Below are 7834 nucleotides of genomic sequence, written 5' to 3' on the forward strand. Positions count from 1 at the left end.
TGTTCAGTAATAGATCACAGATGACGTCTAAAAGTGGTATGAACAGAGAAGTGGCCCACGAGGCGCTAGCCGAGTGGGTCACTGATGTTCATACCACATTTTGACGTCTTCTGTGATCTATAACTGAACAGACCCACGGCAAAATGGAATCTATTTGTTTTATATAATAACACAAGACTTCAGCACACTTCAGTGTGAGCACTGCCGCCGTAAAGATGAGCTAAGTTGTTTTGATTTAACTATTAAGTTTTCGTTAACACGAAGCACTGTTATCATCCGATTAATTAAATAAACAGAAAAATGGTCAATTGAAAGTCAATGAAAAAACTAACCTTTATTCCGATTTGGAAAGTTGTTCAAATCTGTAGACATAACCGAAGCGTTCAACCGCAATTCGTTTGTTTTCCGTGGCGTTGTCCAATTGCACAACACCGGTCAAACTTTCATACAGATTTCGGATAATTTCTCGAATAATTCACTGTCTTCTTCAAGCTTGTTTCGCCCAGTTAAATGCTTCGAAAGGTGAACGATGCTTGGCGTATTGTTTCTCACTGGACATTTGTAATTAAGCTGAACTTTTTTGCTCTGTTGTGGCCTCGCAAGTTTGAAAAACTTTGCCGACAACTATGATTTGGACTATGAACTCTAATCACGCGCGCGAGTCACACCACCGCGTGACGTCATCCATGTGTCTGTACTCTGATAGATCATAAGTAAGAACCAATCAAAATGCGCGTAGAATTCAGGTTATTATATAATGTCATTTAAAATAAACTACTGTTATGTTTGGCCCAGGTCGTTTTCTTTCGAAGATCAACCGTTTTTTATCTGATTGGAGCCCTTCACGAATTAAAAACAAGCTACGTGCACGGGAACAACATGGCTCGAACTTTGGTAAAATCTGAGAAATGAGATCCATGTAGTGCAATACTTTTCTGCGGTGCTGTTCATTTTTCAACTTTGAAGCAGATATATATATTCAATTCGTGTTTTGGCAGTCTTCGAAGATAATGGGATTAATAAGCTACCAATTTATTTCTAATTTCCCATAACTGTTTTCTTACAGTTTTAAGTTGACCATTTCACCGTCTCAGTTAAAGGCAAAGTAAAGTTTGAGTTCGATCCTAGTGGCCCGTCAGGTCGGAGCTTATCCTACTTTCTGAAGCATAAAGCGACTAAGTGTATTTCTACTGACTCTCTAAACCTAGGTGCGATGCTTGTCCATCGCAGGGTTACTTCCAGCATTAAATTCGCCGGTACTCATTTATAGACCTGGGTGGAGAAAGGCACTGTGCATGAAAGTGAAGTGTCTTGCCCAAGAACACAACGCAGTGCCTCGGCCAGGGCTCGAAACGGGACTGCTGGAACCAGAGTTCAGCAAACTATAAGGGAAATCAGAGACAATGTATCGAATAATAAACAATACATACGCAATAGCAGCTCTTTCAATCTCCAGCAGTTTCTTTACCCCCTCGTACATGTCCTTAACACATTGCACCTCTGACAGACCCAGGCGCCTACGGTTGCTGATGTCAAAAACCCCGGCATCCTCTCCTGTAGACTCAGAATGTTCGCCATGGATTCCACGAGGCTGAAGGAAAAAAGGGTTTAAAAACACCTTCAAAAATAATAATTATAGTAAGAAAACACTTTCCTCACTGCTAAAAGAATTTTCTCTGATGTACCCGGATTGACCATTGCATTGTAATAATGCAAAAGAGTGAATTGCCATTCCACAGAAGAAATGTGATAAGCTTAAGGTGCCTTACTACCCCTTGCATTGAGATACAGAAAATATGTTTATTTGAGACGATTACTCTACGTTTTGTGCGAGCAGAAACCATTGCGAAAAAAAAACTTAAAATATTGTTACAGATGGACTCATCAAATACAAGGAACAATTAAATGTACGTTTCATAATAAAGAAAACTGTTGGAGCGATATGTGTTCACAGTTAGAAATTGAACAACGTTTAAAACACATCTAAAAAGTGAAATTGTCTCAATTTTTGGTTTGTAAATAGAATACCGTACTTCCAAAAATAATTTTGCATGCGAGCGAAGCGACCACGCGAGAACAAGCGCGAAACACGAGAGCCCAATACCCTTAGTTGCCTTCGAGCTCGTTCGATTCGCCGCAGGATTTTGTTCACCCTCTTGACGATCTTAAGAGAAAATAGAAAGGCTGTGAACAAACTATATATAATTCGAAATGTTTCTGCTTGGGTAAACCTATTCCAGCTCACGTTTAGTAGATGTATCATACTTTGCCGTATTCATACCTGAATGTGGTATTCATCACAGATCTTCTGGAAGTCCTTATGTTGACTGGCATGGGGAATCTTCACGTGCACACTAGCTCGCATTCCTGTGCCCAGATTAGTGGGACACGCGGAGAGATACCCATGTTCCTTAGTATGCTGAAAACCAAGCTGCTTGTCTATCTCATTGACTGCTTCACAGAGGCGATTGAGAACAGACTTAATGTCGCCTCCCATTTCCATGCTGATGATGCGAAGTTGATCTTCTTCATTTACCCAGACCAAGAACGTCTTGTTGGCGTTGTGGAAGATCCCTCGCCCTTCAGGCCATTCTTTATTGACGCCAGCCGCTTCCAAGAAGCGATCACCTTTCTTGAACAAGAAGTGGTCGTCCACAAGCTGCTGACGTGTCTGTTCGTCCATTCCAGTAAGGGGATAGTACGTTCCAGCAAGGTCGCCCTTTAACGACTCCAATACACCAACAATCTTCTTCTCCAGCTCTACCCTTTGTGCTTTGGAGATATTTGGTGTAAGTGGGTACCCCTTGAGATTGCGAGCAACACGAATACGAGTGGAACGGATGAAGGCTCCTTCTGGATCCAGATCAGGAGCGTCTACCTTCTCCGGGTTCATGTCGGATGTGTGACCGTCTGCGAGCTTGTACGGGCCGTGGTACTCTTCTATGATGGGACTTAGCAACGGTGCGAAGAGGGTGTAGCATTCCTCATCTCCGGCGTAAACTCCGGTCCCTGAATCCAGATTCGTTAGGCCAGAGTTAATCACATCGGCAAGGGTGACTCCGCCTTTAGTCTTCTTGTCCTTCAAAGATTTGTACACCTCTGGGGTGAGATGTTTCTTCATCAACATTTTGGGATTGCAGTCCGGACTCGAAAGCTGATTTGGGAAAGACATGTCTTCGGAAGCTCTGGATATAAAATTGAAAATCAAAATTTAGTGTGGTTTTGATTTGACTGCATGGAGTTATGGTAATAAAGAGTGTTTTCACTCACGTGGCCAGCATCTATGTAAATTTATTAGAAAAAAGGGAAGCGTTTACATACGAAAACAATACAAATCCCATAGGATTGGCTTGGCACACCAACATGGCCGCCATGATGTCATGTGAAAACTCTCTATATTAGTGTAACTTTTGCTACCGAGCTTCTCGTAATTTTATTGTCATTTTTAAACAAGTTTCCTGAGGGGTCCGCAACTGTTTATACGTTTAAATTATGTTGTAAATCTATTGTTTGCGTTCTTGAATGTCAATGGTCCGTTGCTAGAAAAGGTCGCTATCCTTTGTCCTCAATTAACGTTGTGATTGGTTAACTTTGTTCGAACTTCCCCGGTTCGAGTATTCGCATTGAAACCCTTTTCAGGAAGTTGTCAATACAATTGTATTGTTTGTATTGTAGTTCAATTAAACCGGCAGCACTCAAAAGTTGAAATGGCCATATTCAACGGGTAGAAATTATTCAGAGTCAAAGCACTGGAGCGACAGTTAAAATTTTGTTTAAATCAGGAAAAATTCCAGGTTTTAACTTTGATGATCAATCAGGTATATACAATTTGGGCCCAATGCAATTCTAAAAGGATTGTTTATATCATGCTCCCTATGCATAGGAAGGATGGATTTTGATTGGTTTTGTACATGTAAACAATAAACTATACTTTTGACAGCTAGGCATGCGCAATTCAAGCGGGACTCCAGTATTTTCGGGCACACCCTTCGCGACTGCTGGTCAAGGGCAACGAAGACTCTGGGTACGATATGGCACATGGTACAAAAATACAGCAGAGATATTAATTAATTTGAACAAGCTACCAGAATAATTCTAAGAAAAAATAATCATTAATATATTGCGCCTAAATCAAACAGAAAAAATGTAACCGGCATTTAAAATTTATCGTTAGAAATATTGTCATTTTTATAACTACTACGATTAATGTAACAATATAATGGCAAAATCATCGAGAATAAAAAATATCCAATTGGCTTTGAGAGTAGTTTCACCTCGAAAATTCCGCCATGTCGAAATAGTTAATATGTCACGGGTTCATTTTAAATAATGCATTGCGGAAGGCGTGACTTTTCCTGAGTTCGTAGCAGAACATGCACTACAGCAAATTTGTGAAATTTTAAGCATTTTTTCCATACACAAAATACATCTGTATAGTAATTATTTCGACGAGCTAAAAATAATCTCAGCAGTAAAATTATTGTTATGCAAATTGTACAAGTTCGTCGCAGATGTACATGTCTGTTGCTTTCATAACCCGGCTTAAACGCGAGAATATTGACAATTTTATATTAGAAGCACAAATAAAGTGTTGGAAAATTGCATCAAATATAAGTTAAGTGTGAATGAATAACAGCAGGTATTCCAAAATAATTATACTACTCTTTCGTTTTATGCGAGCAGTCTACAAATCGCGATCTCACTTAACCTCGAGCTTTACTCCGAATTTTAACATTACCATACCGAATTTTTAAATAAAATAAATCTTTTTCTAACCACAAAAATTATATTTGATCGAATTGAGAATCCACTATTCTTTCCGTTGGAATATACGATATATTTAAGGAGAAAACAATATTTATAATTACAATATTTACTTTTTGCAAATATATTCAGAAGAAACACGAGGAATGAAATATTCAAAATAATTCTTACAGTGTAGCAACCACCCTTGATTTTGTATTCACAAAATTCTGAAACGCCGAACAACTCAGAACTCAATCGCATTTGAACACCTTTTACAGTAATCCTCAAAAACTATGAACGTTATCGAAAGTGGAACACAGACCGGTCACTTCGATTAACCCGACCGGCAGGTTGAATTTATAATGAACGCCTCGCGAACTTTATAGATCAATATAATAAGAGAAACTCATTAAATTCAACTCACAATTTTTGATAAATTTGATCGTTGCGAGACAAAATTTGTTTGACTGTTGTTTGTTATGCTATGTGATAATTTCAAGTCTACAAATTTCCGGCGAACTAGAAAATATTTTAACCGAACAAATCAAGAGCCACACAAGACGCCGGCGGAACCGACCACAGATCATAAATTACAATTTTTTCAAGATAACCATGTGAGATGTGATAAAATCTCTTACAGCTTACCTGAAAGATTGAACCGATCGACCAAAATCGTACCAGTTTCGAAAAATAGTTACAGAGCAACGGTTTAAGGTTAGGCGTTCCTTGTAGCGTAACGCGACAAGGAAAAAAAATGCACATGCGTCTGGGCGAGTATATCTATTGTCTTTTGCTTTATTTGCATCACCTGACTGGAATATTAAACAACCTGGCGAATATCGAGCTCGTTCGGTTCCGAACGTTTGGTTCGTATGTCCGAGAATCGTTATTCGGGAAACGAATGATTGTTACAGTTTGTTACCGTCTGCCTTTTTATAAGCATGAAAATATTCAGTAAGGCGACAACTTTCTGAAGACTGTAGATGGATTTGCAAATTTTTGTTCTCAATTTAGAGTAAAATACGCGTACATGCATACTTGCGTGACGCGTTACTCGGAATAATTGTCTTTTGTGCAGTGATTTGCCGACATTGTTTGATAAATTTTTCGACCTGTTTAATAGAATAATTGCCGTGAAACATGAATGTATTTTGGAATCTAAAATTACGCACCCTCGCACTCATACCTCAATCTGAACACAAAGCTCTCTAAGTGCATCTAGGCCCGCACTTTCTAACCTGTGGTTACCACCAGTATAAGATATATGGGAGGGTATGTGAGGCTCTAGGGGTATGGTTTTTGAGAGCCCCGGTTTTGGTCTAAAAAGGGTATCAAATTTTGGGTCAGGTTTAAAATGGAGTAGGTTAAATTTGCATACACTCTCTTTTTCTCTATAAGAATATACAGTCGAACCCCGATATGACGATCCTCAATATAACGATATTCCCGATATAACGATGAATATTCTATGTCCCAGCAAAAGTTTCAGTAAAATGTATGGGACGGAACCCCGATATAACGATCTTCGATATAACGATATTCCCGATATAACGATGAGAATTTAGCGGACCGAACGAAAAATCCTCCCGATATAACGATATTATCAGTACACAGTCACATTATATTTGCAAAACATCGAATTTAATGCAATAACATTACGGTAATCGAGTCATCTCTATCGTTTTTAAAAACAGCTTTGTACGATGATATACGAAAATGATACTATGTTGTAAGCCTTCTTTCCAAAATTATTCTCTTTATCCTCCTCTAATATGCAGTAAAAAGTACTTGTTAGGTTTACCCCGATATAACGATATTTTCGGTTATTGTACGGCCATATCGTTATATCGGGAGTTTCGATATAACGATTCTTCGATATAACGATATAATTTTACTGCTCCCTTGGTATATCGTTATATCGGGGTTCCACTGTACTTTATAAGAATATCGAGGTTGAAATTTGCGAATTTTTAAGAATATTTTAAGAATTAATCCGAGGCTGTAATTTGAAAAGGATACAATTTTGTGTCTTGAAACTTTGTAAATACAATTATATGTTTCAACTAAAAGGTATAACTGAAAATTCTTCCCATCAAGTAAACGGCAAAACTGGCCAAAATAAAAAACAATAACAGCGAAACAGCACTAGCCTTGACTGATATCCCAGTACATTCTAAAATGGAATGTCATACACTGTAATCTAAGAATATTCACAAGAATATTTTCAGCCTAAAATCGATAGAAAAACATAAGAATAATCAGCCTGGACTGGAAAAACAATATTTTTACAGAAAAAAGAGTGTATTTTGGTCGAAAATGGGATACAAATGTTTTCTAAGGCGCTCTGCACACCCTAACCCAAAATTTCGGAGAATAGCACAGGGTAGGGCAAACATAAACCATTTCCAACTTTGTGAATCGTTTCGTTTCCTTTTTCAGCGCTTTCCTGTTGTTATTTAATTTGTGAATCTTCAATCTTCAGATTGAGATTATAAAGGCCGGTTTACACAATCATTACGATTTGTCGGCCCGATTTGTCCCAGATTTGATAAATAAATGACTGTGTATTTACAAATTGGCCTGATTTTTTAACAATCTGTTGCAGCGTCACAGATTTTAAAAATTGGGCCAATTTTAATTTTTCATCCTTTCAATTTAGCAAGGAAAAGCCGGCCGACGAATCGCAGCGTGTAAATTTGCTTGGAACGAATCGGGCAGATAGATCGCAGCGTGCAAACCGGCCCTATCACTGTAGGCACGGTACAGGTCCGTCCTTTTTAAAGACAAGGTTTTTCGTTAATGCACCTATCAATGTTAAGCCCGAGGGGGGGGGGTGGGGCAAGGGGTGGGGATTTTGACATTTTCTATAAAAAAATGTCAAATTCCCCACCCCCGGGACAAAATAATTGGTCAAAATCCCCATGAAAGGTGGTCAGATGTCCCTTCAAACCTTCATATATGACCAAAATCCCTACCCTGGGGCCATCACGTACGATCAAAATCCCTACCCTGGGGACCTACCTCACGATCAAATTCCCGTGGTTAGCCCGACCCCCCCCCCCCCCCCTCGGGCTTAACATTGATAGGT

At 38.9% G+C, this 7834-nt stretch overlaps 1 pseudogene across 1 annotated transcript; it reads right to left on the minus strand.

Moving 5' to 3' along the window:
- Nucleotides 1-1249: 1249 nt before the first annotated feature.
- On the minus strand, nucleotides 1250-5558 carry LOC144641446 (arginine kinase pseudogene; annotated as a pseudogene). The gene is made up of 3 exons (XR_013568556.1): nucleotides 5392-5558; nucleotides 2282-3185; nucleotides 1250-1591 (listed from the first exon to the last, which is right to left on the minus strand). The product of XR_013568556.1 is annotated as an arginine kinase pseudogene (transcript).
- Nucleotides 5559-7834: the final 2276 nt, after the last annotated feature.

The sequence above is a fragment of the Oculina patagonica genome, unplaced genomic scaffold, assembly GCF_052425735.1.
Source record: "Oculina patagonica isolate OP01 unplaced genomic scaffold, crgOcupat unplaced952, whole genome shotgun sequence".
In the NCBI taxonomy this organism is placed as follows: Eukaryota; Metazoa; Cnidaria; class Anthozoa; order Scleractinia; family Oculinidae; genus Oculina; species Oculina patagonica.